This window comes from Neofelis nebulosa, chromosome 3 (assembly GCF_028018385.1).
Source record: "Neofelis nebulosa isolate mNeoNeb1 chromosome 3, mNeoNeb1.pri, whole genome shotgun sequence".
In the NCBI taxonomy this organism is placed as follows: Eukaryota; Metazoa; Chordata; class Mammalia; order Carnivora; family Felidae; genus Neofelis; species Neofelis nebulosa.
Genome location: NC_080784.1, coordinates 17524647 through 17539426, shown reverse-complemented (window position 1 = coordinate 17539426; position 14780 = coordinate 17524647). Strand labels below are relative to the sequence as shown.

The 14780-nt window shown below is 41.7% G+C and overlaps 1 protein-coding gene across 1 annotated transcript in view; it reads left to right on the top strand.

The window, feature by feature from the left end:
• The first annotated feature begins 1077 nt into the window (after positions 1-1077).
• SORBS2 (sorbin and SH3 domain containing 2) overlaps positions 1078-14780 on the top strand; it is a 351659-nt gene continuing 337956 nt past the window's right edge. The window contains exon 1 of the mRNA XM_058723353.1: positions 1078-1245. The gene's annotated coding sequence lies outside the window, so the exon portion shown is untranslated. The remainder of the gene's footprint in view (positions 1246-14780) is intronic.

Genomic DNA, 14780 nt, shown 5'->3' with positions numbered 1-14780 from the left:
CTTCTTGGGGCGGGCCTGCGTAAATTGTGTCAACTTTTAGGACTTTCCCCGGCTGCTAGTCTAGGATTCAGCTTTTCCTGTTTACTTATCACCTATGTGTCTACTTTCTAGTTTTCCAAATTTGGTTGCGATTTTTCCCTGTTTCTTTGTCCTCGTGGGTGCATGGTTCTTAAAAACTTTATTGTCATTTTAGTTCTTGTGAGGTTTTACGAGGGAGAGAAGGTTAAATATATGTAGTCAACTTATCCTTCATTTGAAGCCTCTCATTTTAAAAATATGCCAGTGGGTATTTTTTAATATCCTGTACTACATCCTTAACCAAAGTAAAGTATAAAATTCGACTTAATATATGGATAGGAGACGATAAAGGTGTACTTTTTTATTCTTTTCTTCGTTTGCCTGCCTTCACAGAACAAGATTCGATATTTCTTACTGTTACTGTTTTCTTCCAGGGATGTTAACAAAGGCTTTACCATTTGTCTGTCATTGATCTTTCTGTTCTCATTATCATAGCCATTCAAAAGCAACCATGAATATTGTAAAAGCATTTTGTATAAGTGATTTATGCCACTTTCTTGAGATGGCTTCAAATAGCCTTATTCCACTGCATCTCCCAGCATTTTTAATACCCCTCTTAATATATCCTGTCACCCCCATCTGTTTTGATTTAATGTTGATCATACAGACAAGCTGTGCTGGAGGAAGCCACCTGATCACATCAGTACTGTGTTATGTGTGCATTAGACTCAAGGTATTTTCAGAGAGGAAACATAAAACTGCTCTTGTTAAATTATATCTGTTTTATTAGGTTCCTCCTGGGTAGATTGTGTAGGACTTGGGAAAATCAAGCATTAGACATGTTCATAGAACATGCTTTATAAAAGCAGTTCAGTGTACCCTGCCATCAATTCCCTAAGTGGCAATTCTCTGACTGCGTCCCCAGGGAAAATATATTGAACAGCCGAAGGTTAAGGCAGAGGAGTACAGTGAGACAGGAAGCAGCCAATCAGATGGCTAGGGTCTAAAGATCTGATGCCTCCGGGCAAGCAGCACCAAGCTGAGCTGGTTAGTCTCCTTTTATCGCAGAGGAGCACCACACACATGTCGTAAATGGTCCCTGTGTTGGCCGCAGCCACCAAGCAGACCCCGTAGCTAAGAAGAGTGGGATGCATGCCCAAGCAACTCATTCTGCACAGCGGCTGACAAGACAACGATATTCCTGTGCTGGAATGTTCTCATTCAAAGGTATCGGTTCTTTTTCATTGAGTTGCTATATTTCTTAAGAATTACGGACAGCAGAGATGCTGGTGCTGGAGAAAGATCTCTCCGCTTTCTAGCAATGCTTTGTTCCTGTTCTCAGTCTAAATGCCAGCCTTTTGAGATGCTTAACCTCTGGGGGAGCCAGGAATAAGCAGAATAAAGGAACACTTTACATTGCTTAAGCTCATGGTGCACAGACCCTTTATCAGGACAGACTCTTTGTTATTGTTGCTATTGTTCTGAAGGTAAGCCGGCTAAAAATGCAGCTTCAAATTGTCACATTCTGCTACATATATAACTAAAGAGACCCAGGGAAAGAACTGGGGGGGAGGGGGAGGGTATAGGGGGCTGCATATCTTAAAGGTTGCTGCAATTTATCTAGCCATCTACCAGCCTCAGAGAGAGAAAGGGCCCCACAATTGCTGATCTAAGGTAGAGGAAAAGAATTTTGTCAGTATGAGGATCCCTGTATGCTTAAGACACAAGTTTTACAGAAAACGAACACTTTGCACATTCTCCTCCTGCTTAATAATTAAAATGCCTTAATTATCGTTTATTACTGACAGCTGGTGTAATTGTCCAACAGTCATCAGCGTATCAGGAGCCCTTGTTTTAGTTGCCAAGGTAATTGAAAGGATAATTTAATATGTTACAGAGTAACAAAAGACTCATGAGAAACATATTGCATTAGGTGAGGCATGAGATTGCTTTGTGGAGCATGTATTTTTTAGAGTGAGTCCCTTCTTTTGTTTCCCCTCTGTCTGGATTGATTAGCCATTAGAAGGAATGGAAAAAACAAGGACTTCCATCAGGTACCACATATTTAGACTAACAATCATTCTTTATTCTATACATCAGGCAAGATTTAAGTTACGTCTGACATTAAATTGCTGGTCATAAGAAAGGTTTTGCTGGTTAAGCTGTTCATTATCCCCCACGGGACATTTGAAATCGCGCTTCGGTGGGCTGTCAATGGTGGCCTGAATGAAGTCAAGGAAACTGTTGTCCCAGGGAGCAGAAATGATTGCAAGGAGTGTTCTGCTGGCTTTCCAGCTCTGTCTCAAAGGCAGGGCCCATTATGATTCTAATCTTCACGGTGAATTATCAAGGCTAACTTTTTCATATTACATCTCTTGAAAGCTCTCCCCAGTAATACAGATTCTTCAGGAAGTTATTTTTTCAAAGAAGGGAAATTTTAAAGCATTGATGATAGTTTCTGAATTGCCAGGTCAGCGGTATTTTTTATTCTCATTTTTATTCATTTATTTATTGATTATGGCCTGTGGGGCTCAATACACTTTGCCTCTGTGACGTCATCAATTTATGTTACCGTACGCTTTGTGATTTTCAGTTTCTTTCAATATGTACAAGGTGCATGATTTTATTTATGCAATATCATGTAAGGCAAGTAAAAGTAATGCATATAGCGTTTGATAGTAATATTTGAAAATCACTATTTAAACTTGGAAAGTCACTATTTCGCTATACGTAATATAAGTCATTATAATAAGGTAACAGAAAAATTAAAATCTTAGCTTTAAAATTTAAAAATCAACTATAAAATAAAAAAAGATGCTTTTCATATATGTGTAATTATTACCTTCTATCTATGTTTAAACACAGATTGCCTTGGAGACGGTAAAATTAACCAATTAATTGGATGACTGTAGGGAATTCGTTTGCAACTTTGATGGATGGTAATGGGAATATCGGAATTAATATTATTTTGCAAAAGAGAACACAGAGGCATTATCTTATGCTTCGACTATAAGAAGCATTTTTATACCTGGGATGATGTAAAATTTATTTCTACTAAAGAAGAATAAAAAGAACGGGCAAAATGTAATCTTAGAAAATAAGGTCAATAAGGCGTATTGGGACAGCAAGATACTGGTTACAAGGAATGAATTAAAGCAAAAGAAGGCGCCTTTCCTCTGAGGCAGTGTAGGTCGAAAATAATGGACTGAGATTAGACTTTGGCCCTAGACAGCCCTGGCTTAAATCCCAGGCCTACTACCACCAACTCCCTGCATGACATAGGTGGATTAGCCCCACCTGGCTGCCTTGTGAGTTAGAAGGTCCCATACTCATAAGTGGTTCGTGTAAACACGAGAAGGATGTAATTAAAATGATATGATATCAAAGTCGGTTCTGACCTCATTGGGGCATTCTCACCCCACTGGTGGGGTGAAGATGGGATCATTCCTTCCTTCCAGTTAGAAGAGGGGACTGGAAGCGGGAGAAAGGCCATGTTAGTTCATCGTTGTCTCCCACACCGTCCATTCTCTTCCATCTCCTTAGTGATGTCTACACTTGTATCTCTGGAGAGCAGTGCCTTCAGTGGGATGCTTTGAAACTTATTTAAATGCAAATAGCCTTGGCCAGGACACTTGGAGGTAGTATTACACCTTGGTCTTCTGGCAGGCCCTGAGAGCAGATGCTGATAGGGAATGCTGAGTAGGAGAGAGATTTTAAAACGGTGTGGGGAGGGCGGGAGGGGCGCGAAGGGGGTGCTAGTTCCAGGCGAAAGGGATGCTATTGAGAGAGGAAGAGCTCCTTGAAGATTCCAGAGGCTGGGAAACATATGCTATCGCTCCACGATAATGTAATAAACGCCTACAGAGAGACCAGGTCAACTAGGAGCATAAAATTAGGCTGTGGGTCCGAAATCAAGTAGAAAGCCTAGGCGGCCAGCTTGGTGAAAGATATGAGGCATACAAATTGTTTCTCCTGGTCACTTGTGAGGTTGTTTGTGCCAGTAATGGTTTCGTGCTGTTCAGAGGAAGGACTTATTTACCGGCTTGAAGGGGGATAAACAAGAGGAAAAGGAAATGAAATCTAAGGGACAGAGCAAAGTTTTACTTTCATGGCACAAAGGGTGCATGTGAGGAGATCATGTGAAGAATGTTGAAAACCAAGCTCAACTTAGATGTGCGGAAAGAGCATCGACATAGCCCCTGAGCGGGGCAGGGGGAGTCGGGGGCGTTGCTCTTCCTATCTGTGTAAGTCTTCCAACCTCCCCCCGCCCCCGCCATCAAGGCAACTCAAAGGGCACCTCCTTGATTTTCTCAAACTTGAAATGACTCCCACTCGCAGCCATGCTCCCACCTGTTTACGAGTGACTCAGTCTAGAGGAGACTGCTTGCTCCTGGAGACCCAATACTGAGGACACTGCCCGGAGAGTGTGGTGAATGGGAAGGTCCTGATGTTGGCTCCGTTGTTTACTGGTATCTTGACTGTACCTTTCACGTCACTGGAATGTAAACACTTCTGGAAAAAGTAACACTATGCAAAGCTACTCTGACCTTCCTCTTTTAGTACTCTAGTTTTCACCTTTCATATTCTAATTTTCACTTTTAACATTCTGCCGCCTTCTTACAGTTTTGGCGATGTTCATTCGTGTATCCTTCGCCAGGTTGGAGTCCTTTCAGGAAAAGGACAGACTGTGACTTCACATTTTACCATTGCCTAGCAAAAGGCCTGTCACATAGAAAATATTACGTAAATATTTGCTCAACTTATTAACACAGTTCATTTCCCAAGGAGCTCGTGGATGTATGTGCATTGTACTACTAAGCTACCTGGGTTACACGGAGGATCAAGTGGTCAAACTAATAGCCTCAATTTGTCCTTGCAATAAAATCTGTAAACCAGGGGAAATTTACTTTTGTTGTTCAACGTCTCCCAGCAGCCTCCGGTCAATGTATCTTGGCACCCTGGGCATACGGCTGGTTCCAGGGACCTATGTTCTTGCCCAAGCAAATCCAATACGTCCACACTGATACAGGAATAGCTCGCTCTTATTAGCGTAGGTGCCATGTGCAGAATGTGCTTGGGAGTGTCAGGGAGGGCTGTCACGATGCAAAGGGACACCGGAAGGGGCTGCCCCCTCCACCGGAAGGGGCTGCCCCCTACTGGGAGGTGGGGGTTGGCTTCTAAGAGGGACGGAGGGCAGGGTGGACAGAGCAGCAGCAGGAACCAGGCAGGGAGCTGAGTGGCTGGAGCCCGATGACGGACCTCTAGAATGAGCCAGAGAGAGCAGCCCCCTTCTAGCCATCAGAGAACACGTGAACCTGCTCTTTAGACACCGTACGGAGCAGCCCTCTTTTCATCAGTTTTGCGGACCTTTCTTAGGCCTCTCTGCAATCCGTGTCACGGACTGAGAAGGGAGGCCAAGTGCATGTTTTCCTTCATATGTCCGAAGTGGTTGTGGTGGTACCTGCCTGCTAATGACCAAAGACTGTGTCATTATAAAATCTCTCTAAGGCAGGTGGTGGAAAACAGTGGAGTTATTCTGCTGGAATGCTACCAAAAAGCTGTCTTGTTTTGTTTTCCTGTGATGTCATGAAGGGATCATTTGAAGGTCGTGTCTGGGTTTATGATCTGCGTGTGAATGAATCAGTCTAAGATGCCATCCTTCCCAGCCGCTTTGAACTCTACCATGAGAATTTTTCCTACCGGCGGACGCAGGGAAACACTTGTATGTTCATTCAGGGGACGTTAAGCTTCGTCTGGAACCGTCTGGGGACTCTCTACTCCATTCGTATTTTGCTCACTGAGACATTCAAGCTCCCTCCCCGCAATACCATGAGAACAACCCGCATCGTGCATGTGACTGTACAGTTTCTGACTTGTCTCTCTAAAGCATATTCAGCCCGTTTTTAAAGGAAAATCAGGCAACACTAATAAAAAACAGACTGCCAGTAAGTCAGCATGTGTATTAAAAATTAAAAACATTGTTCCTAGCTCGGTCTTTCTTAAGGCTCCGAGCAGGCATTTAAAAAAGTCATTACTGGGGTGCTAGAAGGGGCACTTTTCACTGCTGGGCCACATTATTGGGCACACAAGGCCCGCTAGGTGAATATTTGAGTTGAGAATCTCTGTGAGGTAACTAATAAAAACTATCCCCAAACTCTCAGCCTGTGCCATTAACATACAACTTCCATAATCCACCCTCGTCTCTCCTTCGACCAACTGTGGCAAACCGTAGCTTTCTCCCTTGACTACTGTCCTTCTGAGAATTTATACGTTACCTGCTTCTGATTTCATTTTATTCTTCAGCCCGGGGATTGCTTCCCTAATTCGTTATCAAAGACGGGGCGAGTTTTTATCTGTAGCTTGAGGTTACTTCACAAAACTCATTCTCAATACCACCCATTACCAGTTCTAGCAAAAATTCTTTGCTCTCGTCTTCTTTTCTTCTTGCCCTTCAGTCCTTATGGTGAGATGGGGGGGGGGGGCGGGGGGGAAACCCTCCTTGAGTTGATGTGACAAAATGCCAACAAGCGTTTTGAGAATGCCTATGTCCCAGATAGCTCTCGACCCACCGATTTCTTTAGATTGCTTTCTGTTAGCTTTGCTTAGACTCTTACATCTCTCATTAGATTTCGATGGGCTTTTCTGATTCTAATGGGCTTTCTTTCTTCAACCTACTCTCCATACTGCTGCAGTTATGATGTTCAAAAACAAATCTGTCCACATTATTCCTTTGCATATGACATGTCAGAATGCCACTCCTCACTAACTTAGTCCAGCCCCTCCCCAAATGTGGTAAAACAGAATATGAACTTTGCAATCAAGCGGACCTTCCTTCAGATCGTGACTGTACCAGGCGTCTAGTGGGCCCTTTGATTTTAGTATCAATGAAACGGGACTGATTCTCTCTACCTTGTATTTCATTTGAAGTTTAAATAGGACAATAAATGCCAAGTATCTCTGATGCTGTCTGTTGACGAGCAGGCATGTAATAATTTGGAAACAATTCTTTCTGTCCAAGAGTCAAGTCCAAATGCAATTCTTGGCATGGCATCGGGGGGACTTCTGCTCTCTGCCACACGCCTACCTCAGTGGCCTTACCTCCTGCCCCTACCAATCCACTGCCTCCTTCTCCAACCTTACTCTCTAGCAGTACTTGGATTCTCAAACAATATAAGCTGTGTCCGTCTGCATATCTCTACGGGTGCCTTTACACACGGTGTTGTTTCCTGGACATGGCATGCGGGCCTTCTCCCTGCTCACGTTCTCACAAATCTCCCGTTCACCATTAAACACATAACTCAGGAATCATATGCTTCCGCTCATTGATATTCTTAATACCTTATCATAAGACATTAACATTTGATGATCCTTTCTCTCTGCCAGGTGCTCTCATTTATCCAGGTGCCAGGTGCCACGTTATCTAAGTTGATGCTGAAATTCATCACTCTACTCATCACAAAAGTTGGTTTGTCTTCCCTACTACATTTTGAACCACTCGAGTGTAGAAAAATGTGATGACCGTAGCTCGAATGAATGAGTGAATGAATGAAGGGCAAGACAGATGGGTGGAAGAAGACAGGGAGGACTCATGTGTAATAGGAGATATAAAACCAGTTCCTGAAACGGGCCCGGTATTTTAGAGAGAGAGCTATAACGAAGCCCAGGAATTTGAAAGATGCTGCGTCAATAAATAAACAAAAACAAGCAAAACAAACTTAAACCAGAATGGACGGTGGGGATTGAAGAGATAAGTACAAGTACAGTTGGTCTGATGGGAAACATAAAAAATAAGAAGAGAGAAGCCAAATCAGGAAGCTCCTGAAAAAAGAGTCGAGGACTGCGTTAAGTGTGGATTTCAGTTTCCAAAGAAACTAACCAGAGAAGTCTAGATAGAAAAAAAAGCAATCACTTCTGGAATTAATAGTAATGTATTCTGATCAGCACTTCCATAGTGCTAGGCCATATGCTAAACATATTACATGAAATGACTTATTTAAACTTTTCAAATCCCAAGAGAAGAGGGATTCTGTCATTCTCATTTTATAGATAAGGCAACAGAGGGTTGCCAGGCTTGTCTAAGACTACAGAGCTGGAAATTGGAAAGTTGGGTTTGAACCCAAGTTTACCAAAGTCCAGTGCTTAGACCCTTTATTACGCTGCTCTTCTGGTAAACTGTGGGAGATGGCTCAGGCTAGTGAAAAAATGAATTACTTTGGAAGAAAAAACGTGGCATCATCCCCAAAGTTTGGAACATGAGGAAAATTAAGAAATGGAAAGCCAAAGGAACGGAGATGCTGGAGGAGACAGTCTTCCATTCCATGTTGGACTCATCGAAGACTATGGGATTTCTCTACCTACAGAGTGTACCCCCTAAAAGTCCCGTTCCTGGGAATACTGGAGACACCAGAGGATTGTATCCCTCCAGATGAGGGAGCGGTGAGAGGACGACAAGGGAATTCAAGAAAACTGAAGGGGAAACTACGAATGCCAGGACCATGAACTTCAGAGGCAAAAATCCGTGCTCCTTTGACCCCATCTTTACCATGCATGTGTGACTGCTAGAGAATGGGGTAGGAACTGGGGGAGAGGCAGCACCAGATTACAGCCCAGGGACCCACACGTTAAGTTACTGCCCGAGGAGAGGTGGTTGATTTTATCCCTCAACACAGACAGTCATTGATGAAGGACAATTTCTGGAGTCAGGGAGCAATCCAACAGGCCATAATTTTGCATTTCATATCATTGAATGACATATGTTTTACCTGTTTGATAAAATAAAAAGCTACCTGACATTTGCGGAAAGGTTTTATTACCTTATTCAGCACTTTACATGCCACAGTTTAAAGAAGTATGCTGTAAAATATGTCCTTTTTGACAAAATGAGGTTCAGATGTTCATTAAGTGTTAAATTTCTCCCGGTGATAATATTTTTGAAAGAATGAATCCATTATTTCGGGAAGAGGGGAATAAGGTCGAGGAAGAGATGGAAGTTTGTTTTGCTTTTCGGTTTGTTTGCTTTGGTTTGTATTCCCTTTGCTGACATTTTGGTTGGAACACTATCTACCAAGGGAAAATATTTTGAAATATAACCGCTTGATGAATGCCATACATTGATTTTTCTGCAGTTCATTCACATCTCTATCTAACCCTCATCACGAGTTTTATGCCTCATGCATTTTCGGAATCTTTCAGAGAGACTTAAAAATGTGTTTGTGGGTTTATTGCTCTTTTCAGCCCATCCCTTCTTTCCCCATTCTCAGCCACCTTATCAATTCTCTGTCAGTTTTGTTGTTGTTCAGATGATGGCAGTACCTTGTATTGCCGGGTCTCTGGGCCTAACCCCTTCAACCTCTGGCTAAAAGCCAGCATTCTCTTTCTCAAATGCAGATTTACTCATGTTGGTAACTTCAGCTTTTTTGGAATGGCTCTTTGTTCTTGGGATAAAGTCCAACTTCCCCCATGGGTTACAAAGTCTTAACCATCTCTCAACCTGCGAGATTTTCTCCTAATTACCTCTGCACCCACCCTTCTATTCCATACATTTTGAACTACTCATAGGTTGCCAAACATATCTTGTTATTTCACACCCCCACCCCCACCCCAAGCCTTTCTGATTGCCAACACTTCCCACCTGGAGCGCGTTCTCCACACCTCCATGCTGCGACTTGATGACTTTGACCCCCAACACCTCCATCTTGGTGTGTCACCTGTTGTAGCAATGCCCCGTTCATTCTTTCCACTGCTCACATACTTACCCAGCACGGATTAGACGTCCTTCCTCTAATCTCAGCACCCGATTCGTATTTTTAATGTATGAGCCATGGTTTATTTATGTCTGCCTGGTTCTCAATGGAGACTTGTTGAATGAACGAATAAATGAATGTATGAATGAACAATGAGAAAAGCAAGAATCCTCTAAAATGAAAAGTGGAAAAGAAAAAAAAATTTTTTTCCAGGGGCGCCTGGGTGGCTCAGTTTGTTAAGCATCTGACTTCAGTTGAGGTCATGATCTCATGGTCCGGGAGTGAGTTCCAGCCCACACCAGGCTCTCTGCTGTCCGCGCAGAGCCTGCTTTGGATCTTGTCTCCATCTCCCTCTGTCCCTCCCTCTCGAATGCACTCTATCTCTCTCTCAAAAATAAATATTTTTAAAAAGAAAAAATATTTTCTATAAAAACATAATAAATGAAACACTGTAAGAGGATCTATAGATGAAATCCAGTATGCTTTTAATTTTTTTAAGTTTATTTATTGATTTTGAGAGAGAGAGAGAGAGAGAGAGAGCAAGTGGGTTGGCAGGGTAGGGGGAGAGAGAGCGGAAGAGAGAGAATCCCAAGCAGGATCTGTGCTGTTAGTGTGGAGCCTGATGTAGGGCTTGATCTCATGAACCATGAGATCATGACCTGAGCCAAAATCAGAAGTTGGATGCTTAACCAACTGAGCTTACCCAGGGCCCCCAAAATTGAACATACTTTTAAAGATTTTCCGGAATTGTGCAATGATCAGGAAATAACTTGGGATTTGAACTGTCATCATTTTTCATTCTTATTGTAAAACATTGCCCATTAAATTAAGTCCCTCTGACCTAACCTGAGTCAAAATTTTGAAGACAGAGTTAAAAAATGTGCTAATTGGGGCGCCTGGGTGGCGCAGTCGGTTAAGCGTCCGACTTCAGCCAGGTCACGATCTCGCGGTCCGTGAGTTCGAGCCCCGCGTCAGGCTCTGGGCTGATGGCTCGGAGCCTGGAGCCTGTTTCCGATTCTGTGTCTCCCTCTCTCTCTGCCGCTCCCCCGTTCATGCTCTGTCTCTCTCTGTCCCAAAAATAAATAAAAAACGTTGAAAAAAAAAAAATTAAAAAAAAAAAAAAAAAAATGTGCTAATTAACATAGTATACCTTTTAAGTGTTGATAAGCTTGGCTATACATTTGGTTTGGCTTCCTCATTTATCTAACATTCTGTTAGAAAGAAAATTGATGGGTTCAGAAACTCCTCAAAATGGCCAGCTTCTCATTGTAATAGTCCCTCGCTGACAGAAGCAAATAGGTAGATTAAGCCTCCAAGCAGTCACGGTGCTGGTATCGTATTTATCTTAATCGCTGAACATCAATATTCTATTTAATGTTCAGGACTCCTTTCCAAATCAACACGGACTTTTAAGTAAAATGTGGGGAGCACTGGCATATACGACCACTTTGTTTACTGTAATTCATAAGCTCTAAAGGTCCCCAGAGCACTAATGATCTTACAGTTGAAGCATCTTTGAAAGCCTTGGAATCAGGGCTCTTTGTCCCAAGGATTGTTAGTTGCTGCATGTGAGGAATTCAATAAGAGGGTGATTTGTAGCAGATGTTAGACGCCATTCTCGGACGGTGGTACCGATCCTACACTTGACTGTGCCATAGGATTCAAGGGAAAACACACTGTTTCATGGTTGCTGGCTTTCCCATAATATTTATTGGCCTACAAACAACTTTCATGAAATTCACAGAATCACACTTCTTTATACTTGTCTTCGTTTTCCAGGACATAAAGTCCCTTGATCTGTCTGTCTAATGACTGCTTTCAATGAAGCTTCACACACACGTGTTGCAGAACTCTTTTGCATGCCAGCATTTGCTTGCTAAATATTTATGACTTTGTTCCACATTTCAGTTTTTCTATAGTGTGCGAAGTGTAAATGCATCAAAAGCACTATGTGATTTCTGCATTCTGCATTGCAGATCCAAATTTTAGATGTGCTCTATCTTTATTGTATTTCATTATATTTATCTATGCTACGTCTTTACGGTATTTTACTCTATTATACAAATTCCTAGCCTGGACTCATTCGTTGGAAATGGAAGATCATGCGATCCAGATCTCTTGAAATGAAATGAAACGGAGATTCAGTCTATGTAGGCATTTAAGTGGCTTAGCCAACATCATATACCCAGTCACAGAAATGTAAGTGTTGGAACCCTGATCTTTAAACTCCCAAGCCAGTCTCTACGCAATGGCTTTAATTTTGTACCTGATATCCCTGCTTGGGGCCCTCCAATACATTTCATGCCAGTCATTTTTTAGAATTTGCAACAGATTCGGGAAAGGAGAATAGATAGTTGTTTGGGTAGTATTATAGGATAGGGAATTTTCATAAAATGGCTCCTAATAAAGAGTGCAGAATGACAAATGTAAGTGGGACATAGCTTTGATGGGTAATTTTCTAGAACACCATCATTAGCTTTGTTTTGACATCTTTCCATTTAATATGCAAATAGTCAACAGAACGGTTGAAAGAATGGTACATCAAATATCCACTACCTAGATTTATTTTTTTTTATTTTTTTTCCCACTACCTAGATTTAATTGTCAACTTTTTGCCATATTGCTACAAGCCCAGACATGGGCATTTTGAAGAAGCTTTGGAAATTAAGTTGTAGACATCGTGATTTCACTCCTAGATATTAGATATCCCAAGATATAGGACATTCTTTTACACAGGCTTCATTCCACAACACGCCTAAGAAAATTAATGGTCTCTTAATATGATCTAATGCCTATTTCATTTTCAAACTCCTTTGTTCCTTTAAAAATTTTTTAAGTATATTTGAGGGGAGGGGTTGGATGGACAGAGAGAGAGAAAGAGAGAAAGAGAGAAAGAGAGAAAGAGAGAGAGAGAGAGAGAGAGAGAGAATTCTAAGCAGGCTCCGCCCTGCCAGCACAGAGCCTGATGCAGGGCTTGAACTCACAACCGTGAAATCATGACCTGAGCCAAAGCCAAGACTCGCCATTTAACTGACTGAGCCACCCAAGTGCCCCCCTTTTAAAACGATTTTATTTTTTTGTTCTTCAATCAGGTTATATTTGAGGCTCATGCATCTAGTCTCTATTAATCTAACTATATTCCTCCCAACTATTTTTCCCCGTGACATTGACTTTGTGAGGACAACGAAGTAGCTATCTTTTAAAATGTCCCACAATTAGAATTCACGTGGTTCTTTCACTGTGACGATGTTTACCTTGTTTCTCTTTCCCTTTGTCTCCTAGAAATGGAAAATTCTTACAGCTTGCATAGATATTGTTTATATGTTTTGGGCAAGATTGTGTCTTAAATGATGTTTTATATGGCATCCCATCTGTGGGCATATGTTCATTTCCATGAGGCCAAACTTCAGCAATGCTACATTTGATTTTTTGATTAAGGTGGTGATTGACAGATCGTCCCATTACAAAGAAAGGTTTTCCTCTTTACAATCATTAGGTGATCTGAAGGCTGGTAATTTGTCACTATGTGGAATAGCTTGTCCCCCAAATAACTGCTAAATCTGTCCATATTGAAATGGCCTTAAACAACCGAAGAGCTCTCCTGGTTGTATCTTGCCTGAATGTGTTCAAGTTGTGATTTATGAAAGGAATTCTTTTCACTAGAAATACTATTAATACAAGTATAGTCCATCAGAAGAAATGTCAAAAGCCTCCTAAAAATTATTGTTGAATTAAATGGTCTACATTACAGAAAATATAGATGATGTCATACCGGATAACTGTGGGATTTCTTTTCTCTTGTCCTAACAATTAAATATGCCACTGTCTGTTCATCACCTAGGCATTAAACACATCTCTTCTGTTACATTCCCAGAAATAATTAGAACATTTTGGGATCCATGACCTCTTACTCTGGCCATTCCCTCAGAATATGAACCACTATGAACTGTAAAGGAAGATCTGAGATGAAGGCACACATCGTCTCTTTCTCTATATTATAAACTCTCTAAGGACAAGAACTAGAATTCTGATTGTTTTTGGAATAAAAGCAGGGGCACGGGTGGAAATTATTCTAGGTGAGAACATGAGAACACATTGTCCTGAGGGTTAGGAGTAAAGAAAATATAAAACTGGGGTAACGTAGTCACTTAAATACATGCAGTACTTGACCCGAGAAAGAGAAAGAGTGCTTTGCTAAGCTGTGGGGGCTGCCGTCCCAGAAGCTTCCATTAATTCCCTCCTCCTACCAGCGTCTCAAAGTGATATGCAAATTCCAAGGAGAAGAAAGAGGACATTTTGTCAGTATCGAGCTGAGTTTCTTTGAGTTCTATTTTTCTCATATGTAAAATAAGTAATTTGAAGTTTATGATCTCCACTGTTCTTTCCACCAGAACAACTAGAGGGATCCATGGGCCTGAAGTATGCTAAGATTTGAGGTGAGGCTGGAGAAATGGGTACAATTTGTGCAAGGATGAGGAAAGAGAAAAGAGGACAACCAGACCCAACAGAGTGTGGGCTAAGTGAGAGGCAAAGACAGAAAGCAGAATGCCTCATTGCCTGGGAAGCAGGCTTTGTTTAAGAAAATCATGCAAAGTAATGCTGGAAAGGCATGTAGGGCTCTTCATTTATTCAAGATTTTTGAGGGCCTGCTATGTGTCTAGACAGAGAGGATCCAGGGATAAGTAAGACAGACAAAGCCCCTGTCCTCATGGAAATGGCCTACTGGTGGGAGAAGACAGATAACTGACAAATAATAATAATAATAATAATAATAATAATAAATCTCAATCAATCAATAATAAGCAATCTCACAGCCCTATAATAGTTTAAAAGGACAGGCTTTGGAGCCAGTCTGGATTCATATCCCACCTCCTCATCTTGACCTCAAGAAAGATATTTAAGCTTCCCATGCCTCAGTGCCTCACCTGTATAGTGAAGGTAACAATGGTACCTATCTCGTTGGGTCGGTGCGGGGATCCATAAGGAAAATATATTTTAGAGTTTGACTGTATTTACAGT